Source organism: Ochlerotatus camptorhynchus, unplaced genomic scaffold, assembly GCF_037179485.1.
Source record: "Ochlerotatus camptorhynchus isolate MF236.1 unplaced genomic scaffold, CSIRO-AGI_Acam_v1.1 ptg000503l, whole genome shotgun sequence".
Taxonomy (NCBI): domain Eukaryota; kingdom Metazoa; phylum Arthropoda; class Insecta; order Diptera; family Culicidae; genus Ochlerotatus; species Ochlerotatus camptorhynchus.
Window position 1 is genome coordinate 2,287,871 of NW_027040988.1, and position 22,180 is coordinate 2,310,050.

At 39.4% G+C, this 22,180-nt stretch overlaps 1 protein-coding gene across 1 annotated transcript in view; it reads right to left on the reverse strand.

The window, feature by feature from the left end:
• The window catches only part of dgo (diego), a 189,842-nt gene extending 167,974 nt beyond the window's left edge, over positions 1 to 21,868 (reverse strand). Inside the window, exon 1 of the mRNA XM_065235701.1 lies at positions 20,748 to 21,868. The gene's annotated coding sequence lies outside the window, so the exon portion shown is untranslated. The remainder of the gene's footprint in view (positions 1 to 20,747) is intronic.
• Positions 21,869 to 22,180: the final 312 nt, after the last annotated feature.

The window sequence follows — 22,180 nt, forward strand, 5'->3', positions numbered from 1 at the left end:
TTAAGCATCCGTTCAGACTTGATCTATTGTTGTAAATTATATAAGTTTATTTTCAGCTTTTATATGAAAGAACATTATTAAGAGCAGATTCACTTTTGTCAGCCTTCATTCCGGCTGGATTTATTTATTTAAATGTTTTTAAGTTTGTTTTCAAGGAACATCTTTAGATTTATTTAAGATTGATTCACATTTTCCAGCCTTCGTCCAGGCTGAATCTAGTGTTTCTAATTATTTAAGTCTATTTTCAGTTCATCAATGAGTGAACGACATTAGATTTATATTTTATTGATTCATTTTATTTCAGCTTTCATTCAGCTAAGAATATTTCAATGCAATATTACACTGATTTTTATAAATTTATTGAATGTTTCAGAAACATAGCAACACATTGTATCAAAACTATAATTACATCACTTACCAAGGTGAATCCGAATCATACAAACCTAACCTTCTAACATAATATCCCTGCCGTGTTATTTGTGGCAATGCAAAGAAATGGCTTATACGTACAAAAGTGGAGGCCATATACGTGCAAATTTTAATTTAATTTTAAACGGGTTGATTTAACATCATATAATGATCACAGGACTTTAAAACTTGCAGGATGTAAATAATGCACTATGAACTAAATCCACCCAAATTTTCATTAAATTCTACCCAACGGTTAAAAAGTTAGAGCAATTTCATAGTGTGGCAATTTCATCGTGGACACCCTTTACGATTTAATCTGTAATAACAAATTCACTTTGAAAAGTCATACGATGTAATCCGATTTGATTTGTTTAAAGTACGACGAAAAAATGAATCATCGCATATAGGTCGGAAATTTGCATTCTATACGATTTAACTTAAACTTAATGCGATGCATGCCATTCTTATATGTGATTTTGACTTAAACTGTAGCAATTTAAGATACTGTCTTCACATTGTTATACGACTTCTGGTTGTTTGGGTATTCACTAAAGTAGGCTGATGACGCGCAGTTCATTTTTAAGGAACCGCAGCTCATCAGGTCACTGATCTTTCATGTCTAAACCATTCAATCCATCGCGTGTGTCGGGACTTAAAAAATGACTCATATCAACTTATGGATTGAACAGCCACCGTGTAAACCAAAAATGTAATACAACATGTGCCTACTGATTATTCCTCCAGCATAATATGACCATGTTACAGTCGCTTTAAATCAATGAAGTCACATAGGAGTTTTGAGCGAAACCCCAAAACTTCATAACTTAGCAAGCTTACAAGCTTATCCGGATAAGCTTAAAGCTTGGGAATTAGAGGATTTTCGTCAAATTTCAAACGATTTATATATAAATTGCCTACATTTAGGCGCACCTGTGAATGTTATGAAATCTATTTTGGCATTTTGCTGAAATACACTTTGCACAAGGATTCTAACGTCTTATTCGGATTCAATTTCACCACATAATTACATTTCTAAAATTGAGATTTCTAAAATATCCTTAAAATAAGCAAAACATCCAATTTGACAAGCAGTCGCTCTCAAGGGCGTAGCCAGGTTTCGAGCTAGGGAGGAGCGAAAAAAAATGTCTATGGAATGCCGAATGCCATTTTACCGAACGCCATTATACCGAAAGCCTTTGAGTTGCTAAGTTTAGGGGGAGGGGGGCAGTTGCCCTCCCATGCTCCCCTCTGAGAATTAAAATCGTCTTCATTTTCGGCCAAATTGTGTGCCCAGGTGATTGGCCACATCCGGACATGTACCGTGTTCCTAAGAGGAAGTAGCCTGCATTTTACTTAAAACAAATCTCATCATACGACACATCTAATCACATGTGGATTCAAAATGAAGGCCAGGGTGCCCAGGTTTACTTTGATCAAGAATAAAATTATCAAATAACCATTATATGACATCTGTAATTTCGTTCTAATTCCTCAATTTGGTGTAATTTAAACCATTTCTGATCAGAAATATTATTACTAAGACAACGTTGCTTGCTATCTTCAGAATTCACACAAGCACAACATCAGCAGCTCTTATCATGAGAAAAACTAAAATACATGCATTCGTGACGGTCTTCTGCGATAGTGTCGTATGACAGGACCTCTCATATGATATTTAGTTTGGTACCGTAATTTGATAGCTTATTTTGCACGTGTCGGAAGCAAAGACAGTCGATTATCATAGAAAATGTGTCGACTACGGTGACCGACAGCAGGTTCAATGGGAGTCATAAAGACTGTTCAGTTTTTAAAACTAAAAAAGCGAACCTTTGCGGCCCTCTAATTGATAGAAAAGGGCTATACTTAGTTAAATAAATATCAGAACACCATATACGGTATTAAAAATACACACATAATTACATAAAAACCCACTAGATGTAAAGTCACGTTTCTCTTCTTCAAACGAGTTCCCTTTAATTTTTATATTACAATAGTCCAACTACGACGCAAAAAAAATTGACTCATAACAATAAAACTGACCTTAAACTCACGAGCCCGGCACCGTTGCTCAACTTCAACTCCACGAAAGCAGCTCCGATGTTGATAAACAATTTTCGGAAAGATAAATCATAATCTAAGGCTTTTTTAACGACACCATTATACTTCATTTGCTGGGGCCACACTGAGATATTGAGAACGACGAGAAGGGGCACAGCATCCGTCCATCGAGCAGATGACCGGGGACCTACCTTGAAGCGCTGCTAATGCGCACAAGCTGCCGTACTGCCGGCTGATATCGGCAACAGATATAAATACGCAGCGAGTAAGAGGAGGGGGTGGATGTCAGGCCAAGTCTGTGCGCGGTCAACGGTTAATGTTCGGTCGCTGAGTCTGGTCGGGGTGTATAATTAAATTAAGGCAAAGTTTCGTGTGCTTCGCGGCGGTGCGACTGGCATACGTACATATCCATGTATGGACTTGATACGCGTGCCGAGGCACCACGCACATGACGATCGTCTTGAACTGAGCCGAGATCCCGCCCAGCAGGCGTAGGAAGATGGCATGGCATCCTACGATCAAGGGACGACAGATAATTGTATAAAGGTTTTAATGAGGTTTTTGCGTAAATTTTTACTACCCCTAACACTCATTAGCTAGTTTAAATTTCAAATCTTAGAACTAAACTAAAGTATGCCATATCTCACTTCACTAGAAAAAGTGTTCAAACCAAACGGCAAAATTTCTAAAAAAAAAGTGCAAACCTGAAAAATTTGCATCCATTTCGCCGGATTGAAGTCAGCAACCTTGTTTCTCCTCCACTTTTCGCACCTGCCATGGCCCCCGCTCAATGATTCAACAATAATCCAGACAGACAGCATCACCATCACCTACCTTAAAACGCAGAGACGGCACACGGCTGAGCCCGAGCATACTCTCTCTTTTTCCGCGAACAAAAGGCGAGCAATTATAAGTATTTCAACACCAGCGCACTGGGAGAGCAGATGAAAAAAGAAAAATGTTGTGAAAATAGGCCGAAATTTTCCGTTATTATGTTGCTACTTTCGTGCGGCATGCAAATGAGCTTGATTCGGTTTTGTTTCTTGTTCAAACACACCAAAGTGTCTGCGTATTGTGGCTCGGTGGTGAAAGAATTGAGTTGGCCTATAAAATGCGGAGACGGGGGTTGAAAATCACACCGAATAATCGTGGCCATCGTAATTAGTCTTCAATGCATGTAGGTATACTGCGCGCATCAATCGATTAACAACGCAGCAGTTCACAGAGTTAGGCCACTCCAAATTGTTTGGAACGATTTAGGCAAAGAGCTTCAACGCACCGGGAGGGGCAGTTTGAGCAGGGTAAAGAGACTCAGTGTGGAAATCAGTTATGATCGGTGGTTTGACTTCATTTCGATGGTGGAGAAATGGTTTGGTGCGAAATCGAAGGAAATTGGATCGACCTAGCTATTAGCCCTTCGTTGGAGATAAGTAAAGGGTGTCTCACATCAAATCGCATCACGAAAAAAAAAACGCATGTGGAAAATGAACTAGTTGACCGATCCTTTTCAAACTTTCAGACAATGAAATATAACCCATTAGTAAGCTTTTGGCATATTTATTTCATTCAACTTCAATACCATAACAGTACGCTCGCACCTTACGCTTAACTCCACTCATTAGGTTCTGTACAACATCTGGCTGCAGCTTCTTCTGTACGGAAACCCACTTTTTCTTATTGTCTTCCTCAGATTGGACCTCCTTGGGATCAGAGCGTAAAATTATTGACTGTCTAGGCTGAGTGTGAAAGCACTGCACTATTCAATCCATTGCTCTGTGCAGACCGTTTGTACCAAACGGTAAAGGACGAGGCAATGAAAGAGCCAACAAAAACATTCAGCCACTCACGAGCAGGCGACGCACACCGCTCGCCTTCGCTCACACAGCATGTAATAGAGTCATTTTTCCATATAAAATATTAAAATGTACGCTCAGTCATTCAAAACAAATATAGACTTCTCTGACGTTTGTGAATTGCACAAGTATTAGTGCAGAACTTTGGGTAAATTCAAAGGTTTTCTTGCACTAATACTTATAATTTACCCCGAGTTCTGCACTAATACTTGTGCATTTCACAAACGTCATAGAAGTCTATTGGGTATCATCACGGCAGAATAAACGTGTTGACTGAGCTACTGACTGAGTGCTCGGCTGTCAGTGACTCGTTTACCTCTCAACCATTCAGACTCTCACGAGGCAGTGAATGATGAGGCAGATGGCAGTTCATATTCATATCAAAATGACTCAATGAACCTGACTGTTTTGCGCACTGCTTGGGATGCTTCCTAAGTGTCTGCTTATTAATAGGACCAGTATTTTTTCGATGGGCTTTAGTTCTGGTGCGTTGGGGAGAGGGGGGAAGGGGGTTCATGTCCTTGGGTACGAAAGTGAACCCGTTGGCTTCGTACCACTCCAGGACAACATTTGAATAGTGGCACGAAGCTAGATCCGGCCCGAAGATCGTAGGGCCCTCGTGTTGCTTCAACAGAGGAAGCAGACCGCCTTGACCTAAGTCTCATCATCCATGATGAGACAATGAAGCTTCATCAGCATCTGGGTGTACAGTTTCCGGGCCCGTGACTTTCCCACCGTAGTTTGCCGTTCGTCACGATTTGGGGCCTTCTGCACTTTGTAAGTATGCAGTCCGTCCCGGTCCTTGGCTCTCTGAACGAAAGACATGGACAGATTCAAGTTTTTGGCCACATCCCTGACCGAAGCATTAGGATTCCGCTTAAACGCTTTCACGACATGCTTGTGATCCTGATCACTAATAGAACATCCATCCTGACCGCATTTCTCCTTCCGTTCGATGCTAAGAGCAGGCTTCCGGAAATCTCACGCGTACACAAATGCGACAACGATCCATGGTGTGCTACATTAATTGTACAAAAGAGAGACCAGAACGATGCGCGCGACAAGCTACACGCTCCCCAGTAAGAATGCCGTCGGACGAACTAGCTGCTGTCGGGCTGGAGAGTTACTCTTCTCTGCTTTTCGCGAGTGCCCAGTAAGAATTGTCGGTCCGATGCGACTCCGATGAGAAACCGATGCATCGGACTATCGGCCTTATGTAAGCCCGATAAAACAGTCCGATTTGACCCCTTGTATCGTGCTAATTTGCAACCAAAACATCGGAATTGTAGACCTCGAGAGCGTGCTCTCGCTCGGTTTGTAGCACTGATGTGACTCCGATGTGGAACAAAATTTTGCATGGCGTATCGGGCTCTCATCGGGGTGTCGATTTTCGCTTTTGAGCGTATTCCTATCAGAATGACACTCCGACGTGAAGCCGATGCGGGGCAAAATTTTGTTCCTGGCATCGTGCTCGCATCGGGGTGTAGATTTTTATTAAATTTGGATAGGGTAGGGAACATCTACGGCATAAACGCCCATTTCCGTCATATCCAGTGGAAACATCAAATAAATCAATAAATTCGCTGAATCAATCGAGCCCTTGGTATGACAGTTTATTTCAAAAGCTACAAAACAATTTATAACTATGAGAACGCATAAAATGAATGTTTACATTCATTCTTCTAAAAAACAAATCAAGTGCGCCGAGCGACACCATTGTTTCAGCCTGCACTCGTGTGCTGAATGGATTTCAATGGCATTTCAATGTGTTCTGCCGGAATTGAAACCGTATGACAGAATGGGCGTCAAATAGAGGTGTAAAGATTTTATCATTATCACAACAATTTGTTACTCCTTTGGTAATCAACCGGTCTGATTGGTAAATCCATTTAGAAGTTGATTGAAACATTCTACTATTTGTCAAGTGGTTAAGAGGTTGAGTGCGGTTTACGCTTACTATGACGTACACTAGGGTATTTAACCCAATTATTATAAGAATTAACTTAATGAATATAACAATAAGGATAACAATAATGAGACAAGGAATGATTATACTGTAATAATAAAAAAGCAATAACAATAATAAGAACAAGCATAAAAAATAAAACAATTTAAATAAATAAAAATTTAAATTTTTCGATATTGTTCAAAAATCACATTTTATTTAATAGGTATATTGTAGTTTTTTTTTCTTTATTATAAAGATTTTTAGCCATATGGCTAGTTCATCTCTTAAGATTGAAAAAAGGAGAAAAAAATTCGGTTCTCAGAAGGAGATTCCCAATCTTGGCCAAGCCGAAGGCAGCCTGAAGGTCTTCCAACTCCGCGCAGTTCACGAGGATGTGCTCCATGGTGGCTGGCACTCTGCAGGTTTCGCAGGTCCTCCGGAACGATGTTCCTCCGAAGTTGTGGGAGACTCTGCTGTGCCCGGTGCGCAGCCTTGACACCACTCGCTGTTCTCGTATGTTTGGTCGATCCTTCCAGGTTCCGGTGGTCGCCTTGATCTCCCGAAGATGGTGTGTCCTGTTGTTCCTCCACTCGGTGTCCCGGGCTCTCCGAATCGTCCGCTTGATCCACGTTTTGACATCTTGGAGCGGTACATTGCCGGTGGACCTGGGTCCGGTGTGGCGAACTGGTCGGCTATTACGTTCCCTTGGACCGGGTACCCACATGAATACTGTGTTGGGCGGCGTGTGCTTTACCGTTCCTTGGATCCACGGATGCTTCTGTGTTTCGACTCGGTGTTAGGGCCAATATCACGCTGTGTGAGTCAGTTACGACTAATATCGGCCGGTTGGCCGGTAACTTAACCGCGTTGAGAATGGCTGCTGCCTCAGCTGAGAACCTAACTTAATAACCTTGGTAGTGCGCCCCGAGAGTTTCGACAACTGTCCGGCGTAAAGCCAGCGAGTTGTCTCCTGTCCTGAAGCGGTCCTTGATTCGGTTGTCGATTTTGATCTTGTGCGATTGCCAACTTTTGTCTCCGTGCCAGTGGACCCTGGCCACTGGATGGAGATCTACGTCGGCAGCCGTGCTAAATGTAGATTCATCACGCTAGGAAGTTCTTTAAATTATATTACGTAATTTTAGGACAAGTGGAAAAAATTTCGATTTGTGTAGGTCTCGATCGATTTTGGCAACATAGATGAAACATCTGTGTTCCAAAAATCGAGATCCATTTGTAATATGAATATTATTCATTGAATAAGCATAATAAATAAAATAACTACCGTAATAATAAGGGTTAGCATAATAATAGTAAAAGTTAGCATAATAAGATTGCAAACTACAGTTACATTGAAATTGGGAAACATTGTCAAATACCGCACAATATGGGTATTTTTGGAATCGGACTGACGTGCACAGACCAGAAATAGATGTCTGACGCCGTTTTAAAATCCAAGATGGTAGCTTCTGCATACAGAGAAACTTGGAAATACTGTCAGATAACCCACAAAATTGTATAATGAGAGGGAGAAGGATTAGTATTTTCCATTTAATTCCACTACTTTATTTGCTTATCCTTGACAGATACGCGTATTTCGTCTACAATGTGCAGACTTCTTCAGTGTCTTGTACTAGTCGAGTATTAGTACAAGACACTGAAGAAGTCTGCACATTGTAGACGAAATACGCGTATCTGTCAAGGATAAGCAAATAAAGTAGTGGAATTAAATGGAAAATACTAATCCTTCTCTCTCTCATTATACAGGTATTCCACTAAGACGCCCACATTCATCAGGATTCCACAAAATTGGTTTTTTTTTAGAATAAGAACCGCAGGAGCTTTTCATAAAACACTTTCAAATTAGGGGTAGCAACCTGCAAATAAATCATCAACTTGTCGCAGATTCAAAGTTCTTTTTGAACTTAGATGAAGAAGAAGAAGAAATTGATTCGGAGAATGAGAATGATGTGTTGACAATTTTGAAGTTTAATTTCATTTATTTTAATTTTTGCTTATACCTTTGGTATTAAGTTTGGAGGAAGTTTTTTGAGGAAAATTGAGAATAGAATAAAATAAACAAACGAAACATTAATCATTTTTTTGACTTAAATTTCGATTTGTTCTTAAATAGTACCGTACAATAATCAAAATTCTTTGTTTAATAAAACCACTACAGTTTTCAGGATACTAACGGATACTACTGATCTCCACAAAAATCAAAGTACATATTCTAAACTTTCAAATGAAACTTGTTTCAAGTGCGGCAACTTGCGGCCAGCTTAGTTATAACTTCTGGAATAATGGCTACTTTTTGCTTAAAAATCGCTATATCTCTCACAAACGAAAATATAGCACTTTGGTGTCAACTGGCAAAGATTCTCTTATATTTCAACAGATTGAAGTCATGGCAACTTGATGTCTTCAACAAAGTTTCTTGAAATTATAAGCCCTATAATTTTGCACAAGGCATGAACTTTCTATCTGTTAATATAATAAAGTTAACTTTTTGAATACAATTTCAAACTTTTTGAAATACAATTTCACCTTAAGAAAAAATTAACGTGAAAAATTAAGGTGAAAAATTAAGGTGAATGTTCCAAAAGTTTTGGAATAAACAAATATGAAAATTTTCTGAACACAACTGGATGCTACAATGTACACAGACCTAAGAAAACAATTAAGTTGTAGTGTTGGCATGGGTCGTAAAAGACCTACTAAGAATAGCACTACGGATCGCCTGTTTCGGTGGTAGAAGTCCATCACACAGGCGACCCCTAATTCACGGTGTCATGCGGCCTTTAGCTTACCTTGCCAATGAATGAATGGTTAGGGAGTCTAATTAAAACCTAATCCCTAACGGAGCCTGTGGAGTACCTGGGTGCCCTCCACAGTAATTAGCCCTTGAACTCTGGCCCTAGGCTCTTCTTGTTGATGGTCATGTGACTCGTTTGTTTTTTCGTATGCATGGAAACTACGGGGAACTGAGATAGAATATAAGAAGGGTTTGGACCAGGGTTTTAAGTTAATGCGTATTCACACCACGTGAAAAAAAAATCGTGTTTTGTCGTGGAGCGGGGTGGTTTAAGGAACTCGATGACCCTCAAGGGATTGTTTTTGCTTACAAAGCAGCAAATCATGGGTTTAATCCCAAGTACTTCTACCATTAACCTTAAAATGCATAAACACTACATAAAATGATAATATTCTGTCGATAGATTAAATGAACAACAAATAAACAACATATGCTTTTGGTCGTATCGCCAGCTAGATGTGAATCCTGACCTTATACCCTACCCAATTGCAAGTCCGTAGCACTTATGAGGGTGTCGCTGAGTCGGTGGCCTCTCGTTAAGTAAGTACTACATCAACATTTCCTTCCTTATACCTAGTTACGGTAAAGATTGGCGTGGCCGGGAATAGTGACAATCATGCTTTTGCTCTTCTTGGTTAGATAGGAATCAATGTTTACTCCCCAGCTGAGTACTGCGAACTAACTCAAAATGCTTGTCATCTGGGAGCCGAGTCAAACTGTCAAACGGGAGCCAAACATTGAAAAGAGCTCAGAAGTCACGTAGGTAGTTACTGTTTGAACCACAAGTAAAGGTGTTGCCACCTACTGAAAACAAATTAATAATTATCATTATGAAACTGTGGAAACATTAACCTTAGTTGGTGGATAATGTAAATCATCGAGCGGAATGCTCGAAAAAGTATTTTTATTTGATATTAATAATGCCAAAACTGGGTTGCTGAAACAAGAATGTAATCAAACTTTATAAGAGTCATGTAAGCTTTGTGCGCAGGTGCACTCCCATCACCATGTATATGTTATTTCTGGAGCAGAGGAGGAGGAGCATGTATATACAATTTCGTGAGCTGTTTCAGCAAAACAATTTGAAACTTCGGAAGATTTTCAAGATGTTTTCTAGCTCACTTGAAAAATAAAATCGGCTGAGTTCGCAGTACTCAGCTCCCCAGCAGTATTCCTAAAAGCAGCCTGACTGAGAATTTTCCAAAGAGACATGAGAGTCACTACTATCCAATCTACGAAGTATACCGTAACAACGCTAACACTACTGTGCATCTGATAGAATAAAAATCCTTAACCAGATGTTGCTGTTGGTTTGCCTAACTATGTCTTCATTCATTAGAAATCGACGTTTAAAGTCATTATTTACTTGTGGTTCATAAGCCTTTTTAATATGTTCATCTAGAAATACAATTTTTCCTTTTTTTTTTTGAAAATTGTGTTTTCGAGAAAAAAACAATTTATGTTTTACAGCGGATTTTTTTTTTTCAGTGTTTCAATGAATTAATTTTTATTTTTTTATATATTAGTTCTAGCAATTTTCTTGTGTAGATTATCATTCTTGAAGATTAAGATAGGAGAAAAGTTGGCTTCGGCAATACTTTAACCTATTATCGTCAGGGAGGTAAACAACGTCCTTGAGAGCTCAATTTTGGCATGTGGATACATTGTGTTTCAGAGCAACTATTGGTCAAATTTGAGTGCCCTAGAACTTTGTTTACCCCCCTGACGATAATAGGTTAAGGTATTGCCGAAGCCAACATTTCCCATAGTAGTTTTAGATATTTTTCGATTTTTTTGCAAAAACATATTTTTCAAAAATTAAAACATCCACACAAATTTTGCTGAATGGTGTATGATAGGAAATTGTCTGATCATTTATTTAAATATATTACAAATATTTTTTTTTATTGCTACACTATGAAAAAACGCATTATAAAATTTCAAATTGATTGATCTCGAAAACTCCATTCTCTAAAATCAAGCAATGCGTGCTTGTAAACACAGTTTAATTCTATATTGAACTGAAATAAGTGCATAACTGCTTTTGTAAGCAATGACTTCTCTCTATTATTTCAACACCACCATCGAAGCCTTCCCCTTCCCGATAGTGATGTTGGTTTGTGTGGGCGAGTCCTGAATTCCCAGAAGTCATCAAGAGAAGTTGTTGATTATAAAAGCAGTTAGACCCTTCTTCCAGCTCAATCTAGAATTATCTTCAATCCATCCATGCATTGCAAGATGGGCACTCTCTCACGAAAAATGACATTCTGGCAAAAACTGTTTCATACCTGTTTCATACTTAAGGCCCATTCGTAAATTACATAAAGTGGAAAACGACATTTTTCGACCCCACCCACCTCTTCCTAACAAGTATAATACAACCTCTCCAACCCCCCAAGCAACACGGCTTGTCATAATGAAGTTGAAAATACTTTTAAATGACTTACGTATAGAATCAATAATACTTCAATTCACATCATTTAATACATTTATACAACCTAAAAAGTGGAGCTTATAAAACTAAATACTGGTCTTATAACATGTTTTCGAAACATCATAAAAACCAGCGGCAAAAAATTAAAAAAAAAATGAGCATGGGATTCGAACACTGGCGTGACTTATTTCTTCCTAACTAGACCAACTCCGCTTGATAAAAGTTTAATAATAAGTATCTATCATGTTCTTGCCAATGGCATGAAAATTATATTCTTGTGCAACACGCTGCACGCTGCTTCGATCCGTTATAAAGATGTTTTGTAAGCAGCATGCGTACATTTAATTGCCAGAGTGTTTTTTAAATGTATATTCAACTACTTATAACACATCCTGAACCTTTTCAGTTGCATTAATTTATGAGATGTCATAAAAGAGTGTTTTCTACTTTCTTTATAACAAACCTCCAAAAACTTCATAAGAAACTGTCAATGACTGCGTGAAGTGACAGTCCGGCTCAATGGCGCCGTCAATGTCCACGTCAATCTGGAAAGTGCAAAATCTCTTCAAGAGCTTTATAAATTCAACAAAAATTGATTTTGCATACGACAAGTTTTATAGTGGTATTAAAACAGTAAGATGCACGTTTAAATAACATTTAAAGTTAAAAGCAAAAGAAAACTATTTTGGAAAATGTTGAATTCTAGGAAGTATGAACAAAACATCTTTAAACCTCATATAAAACATGGGATGTTTATGCATCACTTATAATAAATTAATACAACAAGTCGTTCTAATTCTTTTTCAGAAAGATGTTTTGTGTGTTACTTGGGCCTTACCGTAACGTGTAACGCAAACCAACCGGGGGCACCATTTTCGTCGAGATTCTAGTACTACAATCTGTTTGTTTTGATTCTCTGGGAAAATTTTTCAGATAAAATGAGAGGTTCGTGGATTTTCCTATGTTTTGAAGGGTGCTTGAATTAGCTTGGAACGGAAAATAGTACCAGAGCTGAGCATGTTTCTTCAGGACCCCCTGATCTTTGAGTTACCGCTATGAGTTAACTCCCCTAATTTGACTGTAACAACTTGTAGCGTATTGATGACTACCCACCAAACCCCTTTAGCGCTATGTAGTTTATGAATGAGCCTTTAAATTAACTTGCTAAAATTCCCAAAGTAAATACACAAATAATGGTTTATTCAAATTTGGGAGGGTGCTGGTAGAAATTATTTTGCTGTAGAATGAAAATCATCTTCTAAGTTCTTTGAGTTCAGACATCAAATAGTTATTGTTAGAAAAAGTATTTTCCTATAAAAGTGACTATCTTGCAATGTATGGACGACTTGTGATTAATTGGATTGTTTTTCTATAAAAAAAAATCAACATTTAAGAAATGGAATTTTTTTTTTAAATCACCCTAAAATTTTAGGTGTAGTCATATAAATTGATTGCTAATATTTTTGTTCTAAAGTTAAGCCAAATTGCTTAAATTCATCTTTTCACCAATTGTTTCTAGGTCTTATCATTAATGAGCTTATTTTTTTGTAAAAAAAACATTGATAAAATGTTGAGACCTTTTCAAATGAAAATGTAGATTTTTTTTCTATGGAAAACAAGTATTGTCGCTAGAGTTGGAAACCGAAATAACTCACTCACGATAATTGTCATCCTGATTCCAAAAATACCCGGGGGCAACGGAACATTCCCGGTAGGGCTAGTGTGACCGTTAAATCCCATTAAGGCCATTACCGGCCAAGATTTGTAAAATCATGAATTTTGATATGTCGCACGATGGGTTTTGGTTCTTGCCGAGAATTAGCCACTTCGCTGGGGGCACCGGAACATGCTCGGAAGGGCTAGTGTAACTGTGGACTCTCAAAAAAGCCATTACCGGCCAAGATTTGTAAAATCATGAAGTTTGATATGTCACACGATAGGTTTTGGTTCTTGTCGAGAATTGGCCACTTCCCCGGGGACACAGCAACATTTCCGGGAAGCCCAATGTGACCGTGAAACGTCAGTATGAATGTCATTGGTCCAATCACATCATTTGAGAGAAAAAAAAAACATGATGTTCATCGTGTGTATACTTATTACAGAACAGTAAAGCCGAATGCCGACCAAAAGTGACCCCAACGGGAACCGGAATAACTCCGGATCCATGTATTGATCCAAATGTTTTCAAATGGATTCAAAAACTTCAATAGATTCCCGATTGAGAAGATTGAGGAATTATGGTTTTAGAGCTAATTGCATTTTGAAGTCTATGCTAATTTAGACGTTTGGCACGCAAAGGTTAAAACGTTGTCATTAACTTACATTCTAGAGTTTCAATTCGGCGAATTTGTATGCATTTCGGCAGTATAAAATGCATAACTTCACTCGGGTCTAAAAGAGAATTTTAAATATATGTTTCAAAACCGATAAAATGTAGATATATATTAATATGAATGCATACCGTTAAAATGAACACTATGCGTATAGATCTCTTTTTTTTTTTGTTTTTTTGCTGCTGGATCCAGCTTCACCGAGTTTGTCAACAAAATTTGTCGAAATAAAGAGCTTAAGACCTAATTAAACTACGCAGAGTTGTTCAGGGAAAACATGACAGAAGGGTCTAACTCGAAACGTAAGCAATGACTTGGATCGTCGGTTTCTTACGAATGACAACACACCCACTCAAACTAACTAAATCATCTGACAGGAAAAAGTTTGTTCTATGAGCTAGTGTAGTCAGATTTCGTGGGTGTGTGGTCATTCAAGAGAAATCGACGTGCAAAGTCATTGTTTACGTTTCGAGTTATACCCTTCTGACATGTTTCCTCTATATTGTAATATTCCAGGACAGGAGCACGACAGCTTATTCTCTCATTTTTTCGTTTTACTTTGCATTCTACTCTCTTCTTCGCTCAGTTCGAGCAATTCCACTCGCGAAAAGCAGAGAAGAGTAACTCTCCAGCCCGACAGCAGCCAGTTCGTCCGACGGCATTCTTACTGGGGTGCGACACACAGACATTATGAGAATGGGAGATGCGACAAAGCTGAAGAGAGAGAAACAGAGTGCTACAAATCTCTTGAGCGCGCGCACTGGAAGCCTGGAACGTTTCGTAGTAACGTTTAATCACACGACTCACCGTTGAATGCACGATTGTGAGTTGTTTTCCGATGTCCCGATGAGAGAGTAGAGGATTTTCCAGGTGCTTGCGCAAAAACAATTCGCTACGTTGCTTTTCGGCTGATGCCATTTTTTCCAACTTTCGGAAAACTGACAGTGATAAAAATACAGTGTAAAAAATACACTCTAAACTATTTCTACCCAAATTTTAAAGATAAAATACCTAATGGATGATTTTCAACAGCGTTTTTTTTTCGTATTGCAATTTTATGAAGGACACCCTTTAGCATGCTAAGCCTTTGTCTCCATTATGGACTGTTTACATTTATGCTGTTTCACTAGCTCAACCAGCTCAACCAACTAGCGTGAATCATGCTGATAGATGCTGACGCCCTGTTTACCTTATGCTGGCTACTTTTTAGTACAGTGCTAGCAAAAAAACACAGATGTAAACACCACATTGAGGAAATGCGCCGAGGGGCAAATCGCGCTAAACTCAAAAAGGTGAAGGTATTTATGATATTTCAAATAAATATTCATTACATCTGGTATCTAGGTGTTCTTTTGAGGTATATCAGTTTATTTATTGACTGATGTGCCTGTATAACATAAATTGCGAATAGATGCCATCACTATGTCCAAAAACCAAATAAAAACTCGACTAAGAGGAAATAGAAATAATGCATAGCATGTAAGTAAAACATTGTAAACATTGTATGTAGTCTACTTTGCTTGACGAAATAAATTAATAAATAAAGAAATGGCTCCAATGTTGGCCTATGGATCTAAGATTGGGCCCATCGCTAAAAGTCTGCTATTTATCAATTTTATCTAGATGAACGCGTCATTAGGACGGTACCAATGGATATTTTTGGTCGCTATTGAAAATTTAGTCGATTGCTCAATTTATGTATGGGTCCAAATTAGGGACATTTAGGCCGACATTACATACATTTCCCCTAAATTGATTAAATACCTGCATAATGCTCTCTGGGTATTTTGGTACTTCTTGTGGTTGACTAGTAATTATTCTGTAGATCAAATCATGCCTCTTAGATATTCTTGCGAAAAAATCATTTGATGGGAATTATTCCAAAGGCCTATACCGCATGATAATACGGGACTTCACGAAGGTTTTGGGTTCGGGAATCGTACAATACTTCGTTGAATCTGAGAACTTCTAGATGTGACCTCAAGTGGATTTTGTTTTCCGTCGACATTGTTTTCCGTACTGAGTACCATTGCTTTTTCGATTAGGAACTTTTTACGCAACGCTATGTATAAAATGTAATCTATCTGAGAATAAAATTTAATCATAATCAGGAATATGAAACAAATATACCAAGGTAGTGTATTTAGTTTGCCGTATGTCCTGGTCAAAATTATGATTCTATTTTGCAAGCAGAAACAAACTACTTTCATTCAATCGTCGTTAAGTAAGCTAAAAAACATTTATTTCTTAGGATTTTCAATAGAACCCAATTGGTTGTATTTTGTTTTACTATTTGATGCTCTATGCTCGTTCGTTACAGTTATCAATCTGGTGAAACTGGTGCTGAGGGAAAGTTCCAAGTTTATAAAAGAGTCAGGACAATCAAGAACCAATCTTACAAGGTGCTAAGATGAATACTGTCTAAACCTGGATCCAAACAATAAGAACAAGATAACAGAATAGTGATACCTCTCACATTGAACTATTTTCCAACAGGTTCCAATAAACTAATTGAAAACTAATAAACTAATTGGACAGCAGCGCAGGACCGTATTCCGCTACTTGTTACGATTTTTGCAGGGCCAAGAACACCAAGAATAAGGCAGTGGTCAATCAAGATCTGAATCTGGCGGATTTAATGCCGTGATTCAGGAGCTGCGATTGGAACTGTTAGTGTACAGTGCTGGAGAGAAGGACAATATTTCAGGTGCGTTTTAGATATGATTGATTTTTATGGAGAAGAATGAAAGTTGAATTCTAGCAAATCGCCCCTCGACGGTTCCAGGAAGCAAACCTAGAATGGTTCGTTCGACTAACTAGCGGAAGTTGGATAATGGAATGAACCCAATGGCAATGGCAATGACTGACAAGATTTAAACTTTGCAGCTGCAACTTCTGTCCACTAAATATGCAGGATAACTATCAGTTAATAACGCCGACGGCGGAGAAGATTGAGGAGGAAATTGAAGTCCTGCTGGCAGCCAAGCCACGAAGGCAATCCGAGTGAAGCTGGTCAAGTTGATGTGAACGGAGAGTGAGAACTTCCGCCAGTGGTAGATCAATCAGGAAAAGGACATCTGCCAATATCGAAATGGCTCGACTGCAGGCCGTTCATGATAAGCAGAAGAACTTTCTGAAGAGACACGTTGAAGAATCTGTTGCCGTCAACAAAAAACAGAACACGGGTAATCAGTAGAAACCCATCACCCATCAGGCACACCAGGAACAATCACGATCTCCCGCCAAATCCTGTTCATGGACATCAGCAGCACAGGACCGTATTCCGCTAACTAATTAGCTTTTACTTTTACTAGTCGTAGCTTTTCATTATACTATTTAAATTTCAATATTTTTTGCGTGAAGGAGATCACGACTACGATGGTCATTTACAGCATTATAAGCATTTTTTCACAAGAACCCGAGGCTGATGATTAATGATTTCAAAAACACTCGTACCGTTCTCATTCTGTCTCATATAGTGGAAACCAGACAAAACACGCAACAGGAAAAGCCTGACTACCAAGATGTTTTTTTAAAGTATTTGTACAACTCCCACATTTTAAGACTTAAGTGTATCAAGAAATCAATTTATATTAATTTCCAGTAATTTTAAAAGAAAAAAAAAGTCTTCATCGAGGCGCAAATGTGCATTTTAAGAAATCTGTTCTTGACATTTCTGCTGGAAATAGACTTCACACAAGGAATGCAGCGATTCCAATTCAGCGAAACCAAATTTAGTAAGAGCATTTACTAGAAACGCCCTGAAAAGCCACTTAAGGGGCTGATCTATTTCACCCCAATCGACATTTTCAAATTTGAGATTTCAAAAATGTCCTTAAAATAAACAAAACATCCAATATGATAAGCCATAAGTTACGCCAAACGGTGCAGTCCTCATAGCTAATGATTTAAATACCATTCGTTTGCTAATTTCGTTTAATGTAGAAATTTATTTCTATATTTACGTCAATAAATAAACAATTTGACCCGGATTACGGTTTTTATTGCATGCGATTGACAAAAAAAAAATTTAAGTAATAAATTATTTTAATATTTTAAATTTTACTCAAAACAGCTGGGGGGTAAGACTTTCGAACATGAGTAAAATCGAAGTTAATTTTGAGGAACTCTGTGTAAATCGCGTTGCTCAATATCTTATACACATAGCAACCTGATTGCTATATTGAAAACAATGTTGAAACCAATACTGTCAATAAAGTAAGTTGACGTGCTTTCCAGTTTTCAATGATGAAAGTATCAATTAAAAAAAGAAACTAATACTCTATTCCAATTATAAAACTACACAACATAAGAACGGTGTTATTCGTACAATGTTTAAATATTCAGATTTTATTCTAATATTCCAGAAGTGCAGAATATTAAATTGTCGTTCCACTTACGCAGGATTACTTTGCGACGACTACGACGAATGCAGTCCAGCGAGTGCTCAAATCCAGAACGATTCCAGCGATGGTGGACGATCAAAAGCTGACCTTGTCAGCAAGAAGCCAATACCACGGCGGTCTGACTAACGCGTCTACCGTTCGTTGGCTGTCGTGCGATGGCGGTTTGATTTATGTGGTGTTTACACTTAGGCTAGTTCAGCACTAATGAGCTCTCATCAGGCATCAGCGTCTACCAGCATGAAATTTCAGGAGCAACTGAAATTCGTGCTAGTTGGCGAGTACACTACCGCGAGTAAATCCGCACAGATGTAAACACTCTATTAGCGGTGTGGCACGCCTCCCTCTGTCGAAGCGGGAACGGAATCTATCCTTATCGATTAGGGCCGTCTGCCCGTGACCGGTGTCCTCCTTCGCAAGGAACAATGGTCCTTGGCAATTAGATATCCGTGACTAGACAGTCACTTCCACTGTATCGTGAAATGAAGGTCCAAGACTTGCCAACCAGAAAGTGGTTTAAAAAATGTACGGAAAAGGTCCTGAATCCGTGAAATCAGTGTTCAACAGTTCACTACGATCCACTACTTGCACTAGGCTCCCTAAGTAATCATTTTACTCCATTAGCTAATCATTTCTGGTCTACACGATCGCCTGTTTTAAAGTGAACGATGGCCGTTCACTGAACATCGCAGGACCCTTCACCCCATCAACCCGTGACTCCGTGACACAATTTTGCTGTGGTCACGCCTTATTCAACAATCGGTCGTTAAGCATGGCCGTGTCGTCTTCCCAGTGGCTTTCATCCAAGGGGTAGGTCAATCCGCACACCAATCTTGGGTTATCTTTTTTGTCAGTGTGGCGCAAGTGTGCCAATTGTGCCGGTCATAGAGCAAGCTGCAATTGTTTATAAAATACGCATCCCGGCAACCCGGTATTTCTGACACCTTGAATGTTTTGGTTTGAAATCGCAAGGATAAATCGGATTGAAGATGACGCGGGAAGTGGCGGGTGTGTAAAATTTTGGTGTTTTATGTTCAAAGGATGATAGAAGTCCTGTGTTTTAGGGTTTTATAATGCCCTCAAAGCCAGACCAGAAACCTAGCCTATCGTTCTGTGAAAAGCAACGGTCTATCAGCGGCCGGAAAGAGATGGAACCGGTGGGGAACATTGTTGGAGACCGAGTATAGAGGATGCTGAGTAGACTTCTATAGTTTGTTTTGTGTGAGTTGCATCATTATTTGAATTAAGGGTACTAATGGGGTCTGAATAACCGCCTCTTTCACTTGAGCCCATTCTAGAACCAAAATTTCGTATTTAGGTCTATAAGTGAACTGCTGGTCTGAGTACCTCTGGCATATTCAATTAGAGGATGTTCCTGAATATACAGTCAAACAGCACGTAATGTTGTGAACAATTTCAATGACAGTTGTCCAGCAGGGCTCCCATTTTATTTACTACAATCCAATGCCTTCGATATTGTGCCGCAGGTATGCCGAAGGTGTGCCGATGGATATGCCCGAGCTGTGCAGAATCTAATTTCAGCACAATGTGCTGAGTGAATTACCCCTTGTTTTCATCGCTATAGTTTAAATTTACCTGAAGGTTCGATCACATGGTGCAATTAAGAAAAACATCGAATTGAAGGTTTGTAACAGGCGCTCGTGTGTTATAGACCAGATCCCTCCATTTTGGACTGGTCAGGCCTAATCACACGATTCGGCTAAGTGGACCAAGCTACATTTCGCCTAACAGTCAATGACTAATTCCAACCTCTGGTTCGACTGACCACGAAGGAGGTTTAAAACTCGGGAAAGATACCTCTAACCGAAAAGAACCATTCTCCTTTTGGCACGGTCTCGTCCTAGGTCGTGTCAATCCTCGCAAACGAGGAAAGACGCGTGAAAGGTGACGCGTGCAGTCAACAAACCATCATACCCCATCGGTTCGAACAACACCAGTCACCGTTTGTCGACAGCAGTAGCATCGAGTACTTGCAGGACGTCGCCAGGACTTACCGAAGAAAATCCCACATAAACAAACAATAGAAAGAAACTTTTGAACATAGTAGCACTTGTCATTATATAGCTCAATATTTATGTTGGATATCCTCATGTCCGAAATTAGTTCAACAAGATGAGAGGGATCTTTTACAGACTAGGCGAAATAAGCTATTTATGTTCACAGGTCAGAAACTTCTCAAATCTCTGGTCGAGTACCAATATGGATAGTCCTGAAATAACACCACCACATCATCAAACATCAGAAAATCGAGACTACTTTGGTCATTTTTGAGTACATGTGAGTAACTCCAATTTACTTGGTGCAAATATATTTACTCTGAGTACAGCTGTCTGGCCCCTAGCAAAAAAGTCAAAATGCGTTTCACACTCTAAAAATTCTTTACGTACATCGTGTGTAGGACGCAACTCTATATATATTTTTTTATCATAAAAAATCACTTATAAAAAATGTAACCCTAAGAGAAATGTCCATCATACCTTTTAATCCGTGACACTCCCGCAGTGTGATGCCAACTGTTTCCCGAGAGGCTTCGCCGTATATGTATAATGCTTTCTTTCTTCACTCGTGTTCGCTGTTCCCTGCTTGCACTGTCGTCGAACTCACATGAATTTGTTATTTACGTTGAAACTACTGCCTTCTTCACGTCCCAACGAGCAAACAGTTGCACCAAATAGCAACCGTTGTCGATGTCGCGGTTGTCGTCGTCCTCAACTCCAACTCCGCTTGCACAAGTCGAAGTAAGGCGGATTATTTCTTCTGTTGTTGTCTTCTGCTTCTGCGAGTTTTATTCTTCCCAACCACTATTCTCTATTCACGACTTTTGGGTTTACTTTTCTTCGCGCAACCCGATGTTATTTTGCGCAATTGGTATTCCGCTTGGAGTGTAATTCTTCATTGATACGTTCACCGCCTTCACACGCACACAAATTCACCCACCACGGGCAACCAATACACGCTTGCACTCTTGGAGCAGAAGTTTCCACAGAGAGCAGCACAAGGAAAGATCACTGATCGCAGCAACCCCAGGACTGGTTTCCAGACTTTAGACGAGCAGAGGCAGAAAAATGGAATAACTTTTTTTCGTTGCATGCAGAATCGAGGCAAGCGGCGGAATTTTTAATTTATCTTCTCCCCGATGTCGAAGGCACGGCATCGATGCGTGATGTATTGTGTCGTATTGTGTGCTTTGCATAATCCAATAGTGTAGTCTGTTGACACTGTTCTGCCTGAATTATGCTCGAAGACAGAAATAACATTCAATAACCTTTCTTCACCTCACTCACAGACTCGAACCGGTCATTTTTTTTTCTCCTAGATCCATCACAATCGGAAATTCAAAACCACTTCACTACGATCCATTTGCGGTATGTAATAATGACTTCTTTTCCGTCGGCTTCTGAAGTATCCACTGAGAGATTTCACACCAATCAATCTACAACCAGTCAAACACACAGGCAATTAACCTCGGCGGTCACTCTCGAGACTTCACTTGCTTTCCGCGTCGATCCATCATCAATGCCGACGCAGCGGATATCGATTATCCTGGAATTCTACATCGCACCACATCGCCTGTTGCCTCGGAACGGGTCAGCATGCAGTTCCATCGTCAACAACCGACGCCATATTTATCCACAACAAACCTTTTCATTCTTTGCACTCGCGGGATTCGGAGCTTACAGGATGACGCGTGTATTTCCCTTTTAGTTCAACAACACACACCGCGGCGAAGAGCAGCAAAGAATTAATTTATCAAAGTCAGACGGCAAACGGGCAACAGAAACAAATGCGCGTCACAATGCGCTTCAGAGGGTGCATGAAATTTAAAAAATAAATAAGCAGGAAAGGGTAGCCTCCCAGAGCGAACTTGCGTGGACAGCTGCGCGAAACACACGTCCGGCGAGAACCGTTG